The sequence below is a fragment of the Mustela putorius genome, unplaced genomic scaffold, assembly GCF_011764305.1.
Source record: "Mustela putorius furo isolate JIRA1106 unplaced genomic scaffold, ASM1176430v1.1 tig00000083_pilon_pilon_pilon, whole genome shotgun sequence".
NCBI lineage: Eukaryota > Metazoa > Chordata > Mammalia > Carnivora > Mustelidae > Mustela > Mustela putorius.
Window position 1 is genome coordinate 37446236 of NW_025421273.1, and position 17783 is coordinate 37464018.

At 32.7% G+C, this 17783-nt stretch overlaps 1 pseudogene; it reads left to right on the top strand.

The window, feature by feature from the left end:
• The first annotated feature begins 7057 nt into the window (after nucleotides 1-7057).
• Nucleotides 7058-7186, top strand: LOC123391225 (annotated as a pseudogene).
• Nucleotides 7187-17783: the final 10597 nt, after the last annotated feature.

A 17783-nucleotide genomic window follows, 5' to 3' on the forward strand; every position in this document is an offset into this window, starting at 1 on the left:
ATAACAACTGACAGGGGCACCTGGGTAGCTCAGTGGGTTAAGCCTCTGCCTTCAGCTCAGGTCATGATCTCAGGGTCCTGGGATCGAGCCCTACATTGGGCTCCCCCAGCAGGGAGCCTGCCTCCCCCCCACTCTCTGCCTACTTGTGATCTCTCTCTGTTAAATAAATAAATGAAATCTTTAAAAAAAAATAGCAACTGACAATATAAATTTTAATCTCAAGGGATTTGGGTACATTGTATCCCATCATGAAATATAAATAAAGATTTTACTTTTAGCAGAAAAATGTTGTTTGGCATCTGTAGTTTTAAAAATTATAACTGTTTGTAAGTATGGTAATAGATAGGACCCATGCTTCTTCCTTATTTTTGACTTATTTTCGACTTGGCTCCAGTTAACCTTTGCAACTTGTTCAATGAGAAACTCCAGTGAACTGTATCACCATACACAATTAATGGTTGAGAGGTCTATAATAAATGAAAATGCCACCACTGCTTAGCAATTAGCTTATGGATCATCTCCAACCACTTAGAACCTCTTCCGTCTGCCCCACTGAAACATGCTGGGTGATTTAAATTATACTTAAAGCAAGCTGCAATATTCAATTACCAGTGGGTGCATTGTGTGGAATTGTCACCATTATGATTAACAGTCCTTATGAAAAACAATTAATTTGGTGTCTTGTTGCTAGGTCAACTATAAAAGCTAATTCCCTTGAGAAAAAATTATGTTTATCAGTCACATACCCTTTTATAATGCTTTGATCTAAAACATTAAAATTATCTCTTTAAGAAGAAGTTGCAGAACTTAAATGTGAAAATATATCTTCAATATTAACTTAGGGGAAAGAAAAACTTAGTCCGTTGTTTTCCTAGATAAAAGAACATAGTGGCAGGTAAAAGGAAACAAAAGATTCAATTTACACAGAAATTAGGTATATTCTTTCATATTTTAAGTCTATCTTTGGGAACTCAATTACTCACATTCAAAGGAGGAATGGCAACTAGACAAAGGCATTTGACTTCTTATAAAGGAGTTCAAGTACCAAGGAGATATGTTTCATTTCAAATGCAGTAGCATAAAAAACAAATAATGATATCATCTGACTAAACCACTGAGTTAAAAAGAAAGCAAGAAACAGAGCAACTAGCCTTTTTCAGCAAATGTTTTCAATAGGTAATATAAAAGAACCGTTCGTGACTTCTTTATAATCCCTTGGATGAGCTGAGAGAAAACACCACTGTGATCTTCACTGTCTGTTAAAATCACTGTCTGTTAGTATTTACACTCTTCCCTGAAAGACATAGAATTTAATGCCATTCTGTTCTATGAAGCCCTTGGAATCAAGCCAATGAATCAGATGACTTTATAGTGGTTGAATTTGTTACAATTATATGTGTACTTATTTTATTTGAAGGCAGTTTTACCTACATGCGATATCAATGGGTCTATTTGGACAATGTCTTAACCTCCATTCCAGTGTTCATTTGTTTTCCAAAATTATTGTCTAATCTTGTTTCTTAACCTTTTATGTTATATCTCCATCATGACTAATTTTTCTTTTTTCCATTAATTAAATTCTTAGGTCCATTCAAAGGTTTCATACATCATGAATTGTTATTGGTAGTTTCTTATACATCTTGACAAAAAAAATTAAAAATTCATGAAACTGTAGGTTGGAAGGAAAGTTGAAGGGTGTTGGGTTTATCCATTTCATAAGTGAATATCTAATACAACTTTGAGGAAATTTGGTGATGTAGTTTCACATGGAAATTTGTTGTCTGTCTTGACTTATTGAGCAATCTAATAACAAGAGAAAGCCAGTCTTCCCCATATGTATAAATATATATTTGTCTTTTCACATTGCATTGTAATTAATCTATGAATGACTCTTGGTTCCATTAGGAGAATTTAAGAATAGTAATTGTTTGTTTTTTCTTAATTTAATTTTATTTGTTTCAAGTTTTTGTTTAAATTCTAGTTAGTTAACATATGGTATAATCTTGGTTTCGGGAGTAGAATTTAGTAATTCATCACTTACATATAGTGCTCACCACAACTGTCCTTCTAAATACCTATTACCCATTTCATTCATTCCTCTACTACCTTCCCCTCCATCAGCCCTCAGTTTGTTCTCTATAGTTGAGTCTCTTATGGTTTGCCTCCTTCACTTTTTTTCCCTTTCCCCTATGTTCATCTATTTTGTTTCTGAAATTCCAAATATGTGTGAATCATATGGTACAAATCTGTAGCCAGCAAGACAATATGGTACAGGCGCACATGCACACATACACACACACACACACACACAGAGACACCACATGGATCAATGGGACAGAATAGAAAACCCAGAAAATGGACCCACATCGATATCAATTAATGTAAATTAATCTTTGACAAAGCAGAAAAGAATATCCAGTGGAAAAAAAGACAGTCTCTTCAACATATGGTGTTGGGAAACCTGGACAACAAAATGGAAAGCAATGAAACTGGATCATTTACTTACACCATCCACAAAAATAAATCCAAAATGGATGAAAGACCTGAACGTGAAACAGGAAACCATCAAAATCCTAGAGAAGAGCACAAGCAGCAACGTCTATGACATTGGCCATAGCAACTTCTTATTAGGCACATCTCCAGATATAAGGAAAACAAATGTGAAAATGTAAAAATGAACTATAGCATAAAGAGAAAAATCTTCTGGAGGCATCTAGGTGACTCAGTAGGTTAAGCATCTGCCTTTGGCTCAGGTCATGATCCCATGATCCTGGGACTCAGCCCAGGATCTTCTCAGCCTCCCTGCTGAGTGGGGAGTCTACTTCACCCTCTCCCTCTGCTCCTCTCCCCCACCATTTGTGCTCTCTTGCTCACTCTTTCTCTCTTAAATAAATAAATAAACAAATAAACGAATAAATGCAGTTTTTTAAAAAATGATGAAAATCTGGTACACAGCAAAGGAAAAAAAAATCAAAATTAAAAGACAACCTATGGAATGGGATAAGATATTTGCAAATGACATAACTGATAAAAGGTTAGTATCTAAAATCTATAAAGAACTTACCAAACTTAACTCCCATAAAACAAATAATCCAGTTAAGAAATGGGCAGAAGACATGAACAGACATTTTTCCAAAGAAATAACTTTTTATATTTCTTATCTCTATATAGTATATAGCCTACAAATATTTGCTAAGTGAATAAATGAGTGGATTCATAACTGCTACTCATTTTTTAGCTGTTACTCATTTTATTCAGTAAATATATTAAGAACAAAATTGTTCTATGAGGCATACACACAGTGATAAACAAAATATCATGGTTCAATAATTCTGTCTGATAACACTTTTTACTGATACTAGAATATCCATATCAGTATGACATAATAAGACTCAGAAGTCACATTGTTTACTCCTAAACCAATTAGTCTGACCAAAATCCAAAAATAGATACTCAGTTATTTGTGGGTATAAATCAACCAGGGATAAGCATTAAGTAGGTTAGGGTTAGGAAAAAACAAAAACAAAAACAAACAAACAAACAAACAAAAAAACAAGCAAAAAACTACCCTTTTCTCTAATCTATACAGAACAAGGCAGTTTATACAATATATATGGGAATAATATTTTTTGATACTCAGAACTTTATAAAAATAGTTTGGTTTGTTGTATCCAATTTATAGTCAAAGAAAGTAATTTTCAAAAATTTCAGGGACTTCCACAATACAGTCCAGAAAATTGAATCAAGAAAATTTTACAACCTTGTCAAAGTATATTCCTTGGACCAATAACATCAATCAGCATTATCTGGGACCTTATTGGAAATGCAGAATCTGCAGGATCTTAGACATCCAGAATCAAAATCTGTCTTTAAATATGTTTCTCAGGTGATAAATATAAATGTATAGCATAATATTTGAGAAGAGCTGGTTTAGTTTTCTTCATATCATGTCTACCATTACATCTACCTATTAGATATTATATAAAATGCTGTGACATATCTAGAAATTGCAGAGACTGAGGGGTAAAATACAAAACTTCAGACATCAGCCTGGTGAGCAGAAGTTATTTGGGAGTGTTTGTTTACTAGTTTTACAAAGAAAGACATTTGGGAGTGGAATTCAAGGCTCAAATTGAATGACAAAAAAATAGTGCAGGGAAAAGTTAAGGTTCAGTGTTTCGATGAATTGAGTATATAAAACTAAGTCAAGGATTTTAAGTTTAGGTGATTTGTGAACTCTTTTTTTAAAGATGCTAAATGCAGCTTCCTTCCTTTCTGTCACTATATACATTCCAACACTTATAGCAAGTGTTATATTTGTTTGAAGAGAATTTGCTAATTGTGGCAATTATTTAAAAAGACAAAAATGAAAGAGTGTCAGAGAATATGATTCTGTAGCATGCTTTAGGAATTATAATGTACATGATTGCCTGATTGCATTAGAAATTTGTGTGTCACACCAAAGATAGAATATAGTGAAGTGTAAGGCCATGTGTGAGGGGTTTTGTTGTTGTTGTTCTATTTATTTTGTCACTTATGTTGACTGTTTTTTCTTTCCCATCCTGATCTTTAATGTCAGTGTTGTATAACATCTCAGGAGAGTATTTTACATAAGAAAATATAAATAAATATAGAAACATGTACCTTAGTTGGAGTTCCCCTATACTACCTATAGTTTCCAAGATGAGACCTAAAATGTATGAAGTAGACAAGAAAAATTCCATCTGAACTCAAATGACTGAATTCCACAGAAAGTAATATGTGGTTCCTTTTATTCCATTTGCATGGGGGCGGGGAGTCAAAGGTCTTAAATATCTGACTATATAAATAAGTTTCTCCTCTGGCTACAAATTAGAACTAAAGGTTTCTCTGCCCCTTGGGGACTCATTCATTCTTGATAATGAAAGATTGTACTAAATCTCTACTAAAATTCAGTTATCAAACAGAATACAGTGTATCCAAAGAGACAAGTTCTGACTGTCTCTATACTGTCACCAGCCTTAATGTCCTAAGGTTAAACTGATCCTTCCACTAACAATAATCTAAAAAGTACCTGGTGCATCGCTTTAAAAGAGGTTTAAGAAGAAATGAATAATGAGACACATGCTTCAAAATAAAACTAATATCATAGAGCAAAAATAATTTCAGGATGTTAGCTTTCACCTGTTGAGCATGGACCGGAACATTGGAAAATCTGTAAGATTCCCATGTTTCATTTTAAAATGACAATAAAACCATTTCTTCTTTCTCTACTTCCTTAAAAAATGTTTATTGAATGAACAAAACAAAGAAAATATTTAATGGAAGGTGAGCAGTTTAATGGAATGCTAACAAGTAAAATACACATTAATATCTATAAAAAGTCCTATGAAAAAATTAAATGAAAATAAAGTGATAGAGACAAAGATTACTGAAAGATGACAAGGTAGGGGTACCTGCATGGCTCAGTCGGTTGGGCTTCTGCCTTCAGTTCAAGTTATGATTTCAGGATCCTAGAACTGAGTCCCACGTGGGGCCCCCTGCTCAGCGGGAGTCTGCTTCTAGCCTCTCCATTTGTGCCTCACCCTGCTACTTCTCCCTTCTCCCTCTCAAATAAATAAATAAAATCTAAAACAAACAAACAAACAAAACAAAACAAAACAAAACAAAACCAAGGCATGAATCCCTGGAAGAGCCAGGAAATAATATCCAAGGTACATAACCTAACTCTTTTCAGAGGTCTGAAGATGATGACACACCATTATGACACACACCCATAAACACACACACACACATAAGGTATAATTTATTGAGTGTCAGGTGGTTAGTCTTTACTTAAAAGTTTATATCTTTCCTGCAATATTATCTCATACATGTTTTAAATAACCCTGAGAGGTATGTTTATTATTTTCATGAGCCAATTTCATTGGGGAAGAAAACAGAGTTAAAAGAATTTAAATAAATAACTGAACTTACACAAGTAAATGTTTGAGGTGACCATTGATCCTAGATTTGTCTAACACAGGAAAACCTCTCTTTCTCCTATTAAACAAGTTTCAAGCAAAGATTTTATAAATTGTAAGTGCTATAGGAGAGTGTAAAGAAGTTTGATCCATTTCATCCAAATATTTCTCTAAATCAAAGTATTTGTAAAACATTTCTCTTTTAGCTTTAAAAATCATGGGAGAAGGGGGTGGGATTATGGACATTGGGGAGGGTATGTGCTTTGGTGAGTGCTGTGAAGTGTGTAAACATGGTGATTCACAGACCTGTACCCCTGGGGATAAAAATATATGTTTATAAAAAATAAAAAATTTAAAAAAAAATCTAACAGTAAAAAAAAAAAATCACAAATAGAAAACTATATATCAAGCTAGTATTAAACATTATTTTGTTATTTGCTGTATGCCAATTTCCTGTTATATTTATAAATCCTAAAGATAATTTTTGATCTTTGGATTAAATTTTAAATATTTTCCCATTAAAGAAAAAATATTTAAAAGCAAACATGGTAATAACAAGAAACAGTGATATTGATTATACAACCCTTTACATACAAAAAATTATCAACTAATTACTCAGCATGCATTCATTTAAAAACTATATGATTATTACTTAATCATAAGGAGACACAAAAGTGACATGCCCTCTGTTGCAAAATATGTTTACAAAACACCTATGTAGGTGGATGCATGACAGCAGAGTGAACAAAACATTTACAAAAAATGTACTGAATTTATAAATCTGACTATAATTTAATTAAGGAGATTAATATTGCTGAACACTCAATACCTAACATAAAAAAGAAAAATATATAACATCCTAAAGTACATACATTTCTATACAGTAGAGAAGACAAAAGAAAGTCAGTCCCATAGCTAAGTTCTGACTCTGTAGCAGCAATCTTCACAAAACCAGGCTTGCCCACTAGTATTTATTGATTTACAATTGCAAGGTACTCGAATGTTATGAGATTATTTGTTAACTGTTAAACCATCTTTATTTCTTTGGAAGAAATGGCAAAGAATATCTAGTCCATTTTCTTGACTTAAAGAAAATTGATTAAAAGATCTCACATATCGCTTCTCGGCCTTTTGGCTAAGATCAAGTGTAAAAGATCTCACATAGATGTATGTATCAGTAAATAGTATTGTGGATCTTCAGGTCCCTAAATGAATACTGGACAAATTTCAAGGACCAAATAATTTTGTTAAACTCAATAAAATTATTTAGTATTATGGTTAAAATATTAAAAATAATATATATTTTCCTTTAAGCCTCAATACTTTGTGTGAACACTTTACAATACTTATTTTTCAATTTTATTTTGAAATATCACACTATAATATAGGAAACACTAAGAAGGCACCATTAATTTTAATTTCAGGTAGTTGATCATTATCTATTAAAGAAAAATCATAATAAAATTAAAAATAATTTTTTACAATGGAAAATAAGAAAGAATGTTTACTCTGGGAATGTGAGGAGAATGAGAGAAGAATCCTTTGAAAGAGAGGCTTATACAAGGATGCTTATAAACTGTTAACAGTGAAATTGTGCCCAACTGAGGAGATACCCCACAGAGATAAAATATATACATCATGCATAACTTATAGAATTCTGTAATCTATATTTTCTTTCTTTTGGAATTTTAGAAAAAATAATAAAGACTAAGAATTTTCTTAATTTCAGATTTTACTGTGAAGGGTTAGGATCTAGATAGAGAATTCCCTTTGTTTTCTGGAAATTAGACATTATTATCTGAATAATATTTTTTCTGTAGTCAAATCATATCCAAAGTTTTTGTTGTTGTTGTTAGTTTTTTTATTAGAGTCAAATCATTTTCAATATCATCTAAGATGTGTTATTTTCAACAATGGACTCCTGGAATTTTATTGTGGCTTAAGGCAACAATGTAGCACAGTTTATTGATTTTTACTGCATGCAGAACATACATTTACACTCTATTCATTAACCTTACAAAGATATTTGACTTAATGAAAACACTTGGAGATGTTTGTTGCTGCATTTGTTATCAACATATCATCTAGTGGGGAGGACTCACTAAACCCAAGTGATTGCTTGAAATGAGGCAGAACATAAATTGTAATATTTTATTTCAAGAACATAAATTACTTCATTTGCAAAGAAAATGTATCTGCATTATAGAATGTATTTGTATTAGCCGTGTCCTTTATTTTCTGCATTGAGACTTTGACATCTGAGGTCTTATTGACACTGGAGAGACCACCCCTCCCAGGATTAGCCAATTCCTAAAGATAATAAACAACCTAACCATGAGAGCACTTTGCAATCTAAACCAAACCAGAGTCTCATGCCCAGCTACCCCCTTTACTAGGCTATCACACTCTGGGTACAATCTACCACCCCTAATAACCCACAAGCAGTCAGAGGACAGTCCCTATACTCCTGAGCCCACTGAAATTATTCACACTAGCTAATACTAAACCGGCTTACCCTGTCTCACTCATTCATTCCCAAGGAAACCAAAATATAGGCTCTTATCACAATTATTCCCCTCTCCCTGACTTCCTACCGACTTGGTGCTTCTCATGTGACACCTTAAGTTGTGGAGGGTCCCTTACTCTTGGGATCTGTGAACATAATAAACTTCATTTTCAAAGACAATCACATCTCCTGACCTGTTGACTTTATCATACCTAAATAATAATAAAACCTATATTAAAACAGTATCATGATTATTTTTTGGGGCTATAAAAGTATATTACTATATTTTTACATTTAAAGAGGTCCCGAGTTACTAAAGCTGTGTTGTTATGGTTTTTATTTAATAGAAATATTTAAGTAATTTTTATTTGTTTGTTCTGGAGTGTGAAAAGGCTAAATGAAAGATACATGTTAAAACTTCATTTCTTTTTTTTTTTTTTTTTTTTTTTTTTTTTTTTTTTTTTTTTTTTTTTTTTTAGGTTTTAATTTTTTTATTTTTATAAACATATATTTTTTTTCTTAAATTCTTTTTTTTTTTTAATTTCTTTTCAGCATAACAGTATTCATTGTTTTTGCACCACACCCAGTGCTCCATGCAATCTGTGCCCTCTCTCATACTCACCACCTGGTTCCCCCAACCTCCCACACCCCCGTCCCTTCAAAACCCTCAGATTGATTTTCAGAGTCCATAGTTTCTCATGGTTCACCTCCCCTTCCAATTTCCCTCAACTTCCTTCTCCTCTCCATCTCCCCTTATCCTCCATGCTATTTGTTATGCTTCACAAATAAGTGAAACCATATGATAATTGACTCTCTCTGCTTGACTTATTTCACTCAGCATAATCTCTTCCAGTCCCGCCCATGTTGCTACAAAAGTTGGGTATTCGTCCTTTCTGATGGAGGCATAATACTCCATAGTGTATATGGACCACATCTTCCTTATCCATTCATCCGTTGAAGGGCATCTTGGTTCTTTCCACAGTTTGGCGACCGTGGCCATTGCTGCTATAAACATTGGGGTACAGATAGCCCTTATTTCACTACATCTGTATCTTTGGAGTAAATACCTAGTAGTGCAATTACAGGGTCATAGGGAAGCTCTATTTTTAATTTCTTGAGGAATCCCCACACTGTTTTCCAAAGTGGCTGCACCAACTTGCATTCCCACCAACAGTGTAAGAGGGTTCCTCTTTCTCCTTATCCTCTCCAACATATGTTGTTTCCTATCTTGCTAATTTTGGCCATTCTAACTGGTGTAAGGTAGTATCTCAATGCGGTTTTAATTTCTTAAATTCTTAAATTTCACATCTGAGTGAAATCGTATGGTATTTGTCTTTCTTTCACTGACTTATTTCACTTAGTATAATACACTCTAGCTCCATTTAAGATATTAAACAAATGAGCTAAAGAAAGAGAGAGAGAAAAAGAGAAAAACCAAGAAACAGACTCTTAACTATAGAAAATAAAGTGATGGTTACCAGAGGGAAAGTAGGTAGGGGAATGGATTAAATAGGTGATGGAATCAACGAGTTCACTTGTGATGAGCACCAGGTGTTTTATGGAACTGAAGAAATGCTATATTGGACCTCTGAAACGAATATTGCTCTGCATGCTAACTAACCGGAATTCAAATAAAACTTAAACACTTTTACCTCAAATTAAGCTAAAATGGCAGCATATATTACAATTTGAAGTAAAAAAACCCAGATCCTATTAAATATATTACAAACCATTGAGGATCTTGTTTCTCTACGCTTGGTTTCAGAGGTTTGTTTGTGTTTTTGTTTGTTTTTTCTCTATTTCACTTATCTGTAATTTTTGTCTTTGTTTATGCACCTTTACTAAGTTTCCATCTGCTTTCTTACTTTCTATTTGGTGGAAGTTCAAGAGAATGAGGATATCATTTCACCTAAAATCAGTGCATACCAGAGAGAATTCAAAATGGAAATCTGGAATAAGGCATTGTATTCATAATCTCCAAATAGAACATATTCTTCTTGATCCTATTTCTATAAATAATGGGCAAAATAAAGAAAAAGAAAGAAGGAAAAAAAGAAATAATTAAGTGAAGCTAGACTATTTTATCTTTGAACTTTTTTGAAATATAAATTTTTAAGATGCATATAAATAATAATCACGATTTAATTATGTACAAATTAATATTTTTGTTCCATAATATAAAGCAAAACCTCTTTTTTCAAAACACAATAATTTCCTTTGAGGATAGATCTTAACATTTATGGGAATGTTACAGAATCACAGTGTTGTTTTTTTTTAAGATTTTATTTATTTATCTGACAGAAAGAGACTGCAAGTAGGCAGAGAGGCAGGCAGAGAGAGAGAGGGAAGCAGGATCCCCGCTGAGCAGAGAGCCCGATGTGGGACTTGATCCCAGGATGCTGGAATCATGACCTGAGCTGAAGACAATGGCTTAACCCAGGGAGCCACCCAGACACGCAAATCACAATGGTTTTAAAACACCTTTTGGCACCTCCGTGGCTCAATCAATTATGCCTCTGCCTTCAGCTCAAGTCATGATCCCAGCATCCTGGGATTAAGCCCCTATCAGTTTGCTTCTCTCTCTTCCACTCCTGCTTGTGCTCTTGTTCTCTCTCTCTCTCTGCTAAATAAATAAATAAATTCCTCAAAAAGAATAAATAAAAATAAAACACTGTTCATAAGTCTATTGGTTCTTATGTGTTTATTTGAAAATAAACATTTCTTGAGATCTGTTACTCTTACAAGAAAATTTAATCTTCTAGCTATTAAAGGATGCATGAAAACATTAGGTTGCCAAATAAATACAAATTTCATAAGAAGGATATATGTAGGAGAAATAAAGTAGAATTTTTAGCTTTTGATATTAGATGTTGAAGTTAAAAATCATAATTTATGTATAAAAAGTTAATTATAACAAAACAGAAGATTATTTATAAGCATAGCCCTAGTGGTATATTTTAACATCTTACACATGTAACTTTGCCTCACAACTTAGCCAAAGAAGGTATCATTTAGCTGAAATAATTTACTGGCTAGTTACTCTTAGTAGGTCTAAGAAATACTCAATTTTTTCATAGAAAGTCTTTTATGAAAGTGGCTAATAATCTCTTATAAGTCTTAATTCTGAACTCTTAAGACAAATTTATGAGTTAGAATTTTAAGGAGCAGTACCTATAAGTTCTGATTGTATTTTGAACGGTAAACAACATTGTAATAGTCATGTTTTTTTCTGTCCCACTAAATATTTGTACTTCGGTATTGATGAAGACATTTATTTTTGTCTGGAACTACCGAGATGTTTCTATGCTTTTGAATAAAATGGTCCTAAGCACAGCAATATTAGTATTTATAGTATTTAGAATAAATATTAATATTTATTCTAATCCTGTATTTTTAAAATCACTAATTTTTTGATGGTTCTTACAATGGTTCTTACAATAACTGCTTTGGAAATCACTTTGGGTTTTCTCTATGAATTACAATATCTTCTCTTCTAAAACAGTATCTTCCTTTTCTTTTTTTTTTCTTTTTTTTTTTTCCCTGTAAGTCAATATATAACCCTAAGGTCACCCATAAAACTGAAGAATTCAAAGGCAAAAGAGATTTCTAGAACCAACCTGGAAACTGCCTCTTGCTTTAAAGCGGTCCTGAGTAAGTAAATGGTACATATGGAATGTTTCAGTGGTTGTTGTTTATTGTAATATTCACTTAAATTTAACCCTGAACACTCTAGATACAGGTACCTTCAGGATAATAAGATAAATGACAACATACTAAATCTAGAGAACACATTTGGCATATCTTAATGAAATACGTATTTTACTCTGATTTTTTTTTTTCAGTACGCTTTTAAATTTGCATGTTACTTAAAAACATTGCTGTTGGATTCCAATTTTCCTCAAAATGTGTAAAGAACTTGCAAGTCATTATTTCTACTCACAACAAGAAAAAGAAAACTGAACAAATTGAAATACAATAACTTCCCTTAGGTCCATCAGAGAATTGAGGTCACAGTGCAAACTTGCCACCTGAAAACTAGAGAGAAAGGTGAATTCAGAGAATACAGATCAGCTTACTTGAAGCAGAAGTTACTGGAGCCTCTGAGCAGAGACCTTAATGAATCGCTGGAACCTGAGTGTGGACTAGCTTAAGAGTGAAAAATTCCTGGTTGCCCAGCCAAAGATGGTGACTTATACTTGGAGTTTTACTCCAAGAACTCTACCAAATTCTCCCAATGAAGAGCAGGGAATAGTCCTCTTTTGTTTTGCCCAGGGAAGGGGAGAAATAACCATTCCGCAGTATGTCCCCAGGGAAAGTTAACCATTTTGAAATAAACCCCAGTGTCCTCCATAACTAAGACCTACGCGGGAAGAGAAAAGACCTCACTAAAGCCTTATCCAACTTGGGGGAAGGGAAGTTACTCAACTTCAACCCACTCAAGTCTTCCTTTCTCACCTAAGGAGTGGGATAAAAGCTAAGAAGCACTTGTGAGAGTTATAAGACAGAGACATAGATCCACTGAAAGACTGAAACCTAATCATGAGTTTACTGAATACTTCTCCTTCCTTAATACCTTAGCATTACTTCAACAGGGCTTCTGTATAATAATAGTGGCACACAGCTTAAAGTGTTTCAAGGCGTACTCTCTTTAAGAAGGACTGCCTAAATAAAATCAAAGACAAAAGGAATACAGGAAAGGACATTGAAGAAAATTGAAACTTCTGACATCTACATTCCAGCAAACAGTAAACATAGTTTACTAGTCAACTCCTACTCAAACAAACATAAAGCTTCACATTAAAAGACTATCTATATCAGTTCTTATTACTTGATACATCATGTACAGCAACAACAACAAAAAATCACAAGTCATGATAAACGGCAAAGCATGCACATATGCACATATGTACACAGAAATACATATGAAAACCACATGCAATTGACTTTAAAGAAACATTTTTTTAAAGGGAATAGTTTTTGATCTTGGAAATTATTTGAATATTTAGTATCATTTCTAGAAATGTTGGACAAAATTAAAATAAGCAAAATATCTGTGAGTATTACTATATCCTTTAAAATACCCAATCACTAAATTTGTTTTTTGTTCTTCATTATTTTTTTTTTTTTACTTAAAATATTTGAAGAATACTTAGGAGTTATAAACAATACATCATTCAATTTTCATTTATTTTAACATAAGTGTTATGCCAAATCCTCTCGGAATGGCACATTTATAAGATTATTCAATGCTTTATGATTCATAATTTCTGTACCATCAGTATAACTAATAGAGTGGTCAGAAAGGAAAAAAAATAAGAATAATCGTCTTCAACACTGTCAAATGTACAAAGGCTATAGCATTGCAGAGACATTTTCAATCTAAATTTCCATCTTACTGTTATTTTTTGCTATGATATCCAAATAAACAATTTGGAACCTGGCAAATTGAATATAAGTATTCAAAACCAATAAATGTTTTGAATACTTATATTTTAATGTCATACACTGAGCATTAATATTTTCAGCTTAAGTTCACTGAAAAGAAAGTTTTGAAAACATTAAGGGGAATGAAAACACAAGCCATTCAGGCTGACAGGAATAGCCAAACAGTATATTGAAAAATATCTGCTCTCTATATTCAACAGAAACACCGAATAATGGGTGTTTTATTCTCAGGCTTAGTTTCATGGATGATAAAAATATTTAACAGATTGAGAATTTTCAGTCCCATTTTGATTTGTCACATAGTTAATTAGAGGCTACCACTAAATCAGAGTGTAAGGGAAAATAACAGTTTTTGTAGTTGTTTGGTTGATCTGTTCTATTGTGTTTTTCTAGGAAGGTCAGAAAGGTTTCTCAATTGCAAAGTACATTTTATAGAAAATAATGAAAGTCAACCACAAGTTTTCTAAGAATTTATCGAACAGCTTTCTGTTGCCTATCATTATGTGTTGTGTCTAAAAAACCCAATTATTTTCACTCTTCATCCCATTATCAAGGTCATATTCTTGATATGTACATAGTCATGTCACAGATTATTATTTCAAGTCTTTATATGGCTTTGGGCTTTTTTGACATGCTTTAATTATAGTAGTTATCAAACTATTTCTTTGTGAATGATATATATGGGCTTTTAGGTGTCTTTGGGCATGCAGAAATTCTTTGCTCTCATGAAGCTATCTGTAACATTCAAATTGCTTGTATATTTTACAAAATTAAGTATGTCCTCCACAAAGACTTCATTGTCTGTGAGTCTTGTGTGGCCAAATTTGAGTTTAGTGGGTTTCAATGAAATACAATTATATTTTGAGTGTACAAATGCATTTTTAGATAATGGGGATAATACACAGTGGTTTTAACTTCAATTCTGGAGTCAGAGAGACCTGAGTAAAATCTGAGATCGACCATTTGAAAATTTTTCTTTTGAAAACTTCAAACTTTTCAAATTTTTGAAAATATTTCTTAGCCTCACTTCATCTGAGACTTCATGTTTTGTAAAATAAAAAGATAATGCCTGAGAGAAATGTAAAGAGAAGGAGCTGGCAAAATTTTTCTGTAAAGGGCCAGATAGAAAATATTTTAGGATTTGCAAGCCATAAGGTTTTTAATGTAATGACTCAGCTCTGCCATTGTTACACAATAATGCACAGATAAGTATGGTTATGCTCCTATGAAAGTGCATTTATAAAAATAGTGAACCAGATTTGTTCCATGGGACATAGTTTATTGCTGTTGTTCTTGTTGTTGTTGTTGTTGTTGTTGTTTAAGATTTTATTTATTTATTTGACACAGAAAGAGATCACAAGTAGGCAGAGAGGCAGGCAGAGAGAGAGGGGGAAGCAGGCTCCCCGCTGAGCAGAGAGGCCAATGCAGGGCTGGATCTCAGGACCCTGAGATCCTGATCTGAGCCAAAGGCAGAGGCTTAACCCACTAAGCCACCCAGGTGCCCCTTCATGGGACATAGTTTTTGTCTAGAAAAAGAAATTGTTTAGAATTATGACACCCACATCCCACTTCCAAACATATATTCACTATAAAACAAAAGAAAATACAAAAAAAAAAAAAAAAGAGAGAGAGAGAGAGAGAGGAAAAGAAAAGCTTAGAAAAGTAGACTACATCATGGTGGATGGGGAAGGAATTACTACAAGTGCCAAGAAATGCCATGAGCTTAATTAAAGGCAAGAAAAAATTAGAAAAATAGGTTTGAAACACATCACAGTAGTAATTGCTCTAACAATTTGAGCATATATCTTAAAAAAATAAGCAAAAGTTCCACTCAGTAGAAAAAATCAGCAAATTATACCGACAGATGTTTCACAAAAAATAAAAAAAAAACAATGTTGCCCTTAAATATATGAAAAAAGCTCTTTAATTCTTTATAAAAATTCAGTCTGTCAAATTATCAGTTTGCTAATATAAATCAGTTTAGTTTTAAACTAAAATAAATATTTATCTATGGATACAATATAGAGGTAAATACATATTTACTATATACAATCAGTCTTACAAAATTCTAAAGCCCATAGGGAAGGCTATGGACAAAGTCTGATTTCTTGTTGACTCTAAAATAAAATGGCACTAACCTCTGTTGGTGACTATTAGGAATTTCTACCAATTACACTCCTAAGAATTTAGATCACAGATGTAGTAGATATGCATAAAATAATGCATGTACTATAGTCGAAATTTTGTGTGGTGATTTTTGCATTGTTATTATTTGTGGGTTTTTTGCTGATAGCAAAAGTTTATGATATGAATGTATTCAATAAATTATGCTATATCAATACAGCAGAATGCAATTATCTTAAAAACTGAAAAAACTTCCTATGGATTGATATGGATAAATTTGTAACATGTATTTAATTTCAAAGAGCAAGAACAGTGTATATAGAATATAATTAAAAAAAAATAATAGAATATGCTTCTGCTTAAAAAAGAAAAATTAGGGATGCCTGGGTGGCTCTGGGTGGGTTAAGCCCTGTGTGGGTTAAGCCTTTGCTTTCAGCTCAGGTCATGGTCTCAGGGTCCTGAATCAAGCTCCTCACTGGGCTTTCTGCTCTGCGGGAGCTTGCTTCCTTCTCTCCCTCAGCCTGCCTCTCTACCTGCATGTGATCTCTCTCTCTCTCTCTCTGTCAAATAAATAAATAAGAAAGAAAGAAAAATTATATATACTTTGAAAGTTTCTAAAGAGACATATAATTGATAATAGGCAGTGATTACAAGACCAAGGGTGGGAGGAAGATATTATTCTTCACTGATTACCTTTTAATTCTTATTGAAATCAAATTATAGGTTGGGCATCAGGGGTGAGAGGGAGAAATTATTTTTCACGAATTAAATTTTAACATTTGTTGAATTTAAATTATGTAAATATGTAACAAACTAAAATATTAAATTAATTAAAAAGTATATATATATACAAATCACCAACATATCAGATTATTTTTTTCACATCTGTGTTTGAAATCATATCTTAGACACTGATGTGAACAAATAAAGAAACTTAGATATTAATAGATTATAATTTTTGAATGGAACAATTACAAATTCTACCATACTAGAAATTTTCTCATGTATTTCTAAGTAGCAGACAGATACCTAAACAAATGAGCTCCTCCATTCTCCCAAAAAGCCCCACTTTATCAGTGGAATAGATAAGGGAAGACAGATTTTATTCCATTAATTGACCACAACAATAACATATGCAATACGTTTTTAGTCTATGTTCTGGGACAAAAATGCCCCGGGCTTATTTGACTAGTGAATAATAAATAAATTGGCTTAAATTTAAGAAAGTATAGGTTATAAAAAAATAAACAAAGAATATATTTTCTTGTCAGTGCTGATAATTATTTGAAATGTTATTGGGTAAGAGAATAAACTGTAATGTCTATTATCACTTTAATAACTGAAAAATCTAAGGAACTTGTGGTAGAAGGAATACAGAACTGAAATTTCAAAACCGTGATTAAAATCTTAGCTCCAATATGTAGGAAGTGCTGATTAACTTTCCTAGTTTATTTTAATGATTTATAACATAATAAAAATATTCCTTTTGTCACAGAATCACAGTGAGATTGAGATACACGATGGATATAGAAGTGCTTATCACCACACGAGGCACTCTGCAAGCATTAATTGATGTTAGTTGACGGAATCAGGATCTATATAAATGTAAAAATGGATTTTTTAGAAACCACTCAAATGTTACCATTACTATCCAATCAGAAACCAAGATTGTATAAACTGAGAGATTATTTGGACATTTTTCTTTGACAGAATCCTTTAAATTGATGAATATATTTAATTAAACTTTATTCACTGGTTGTCAATTT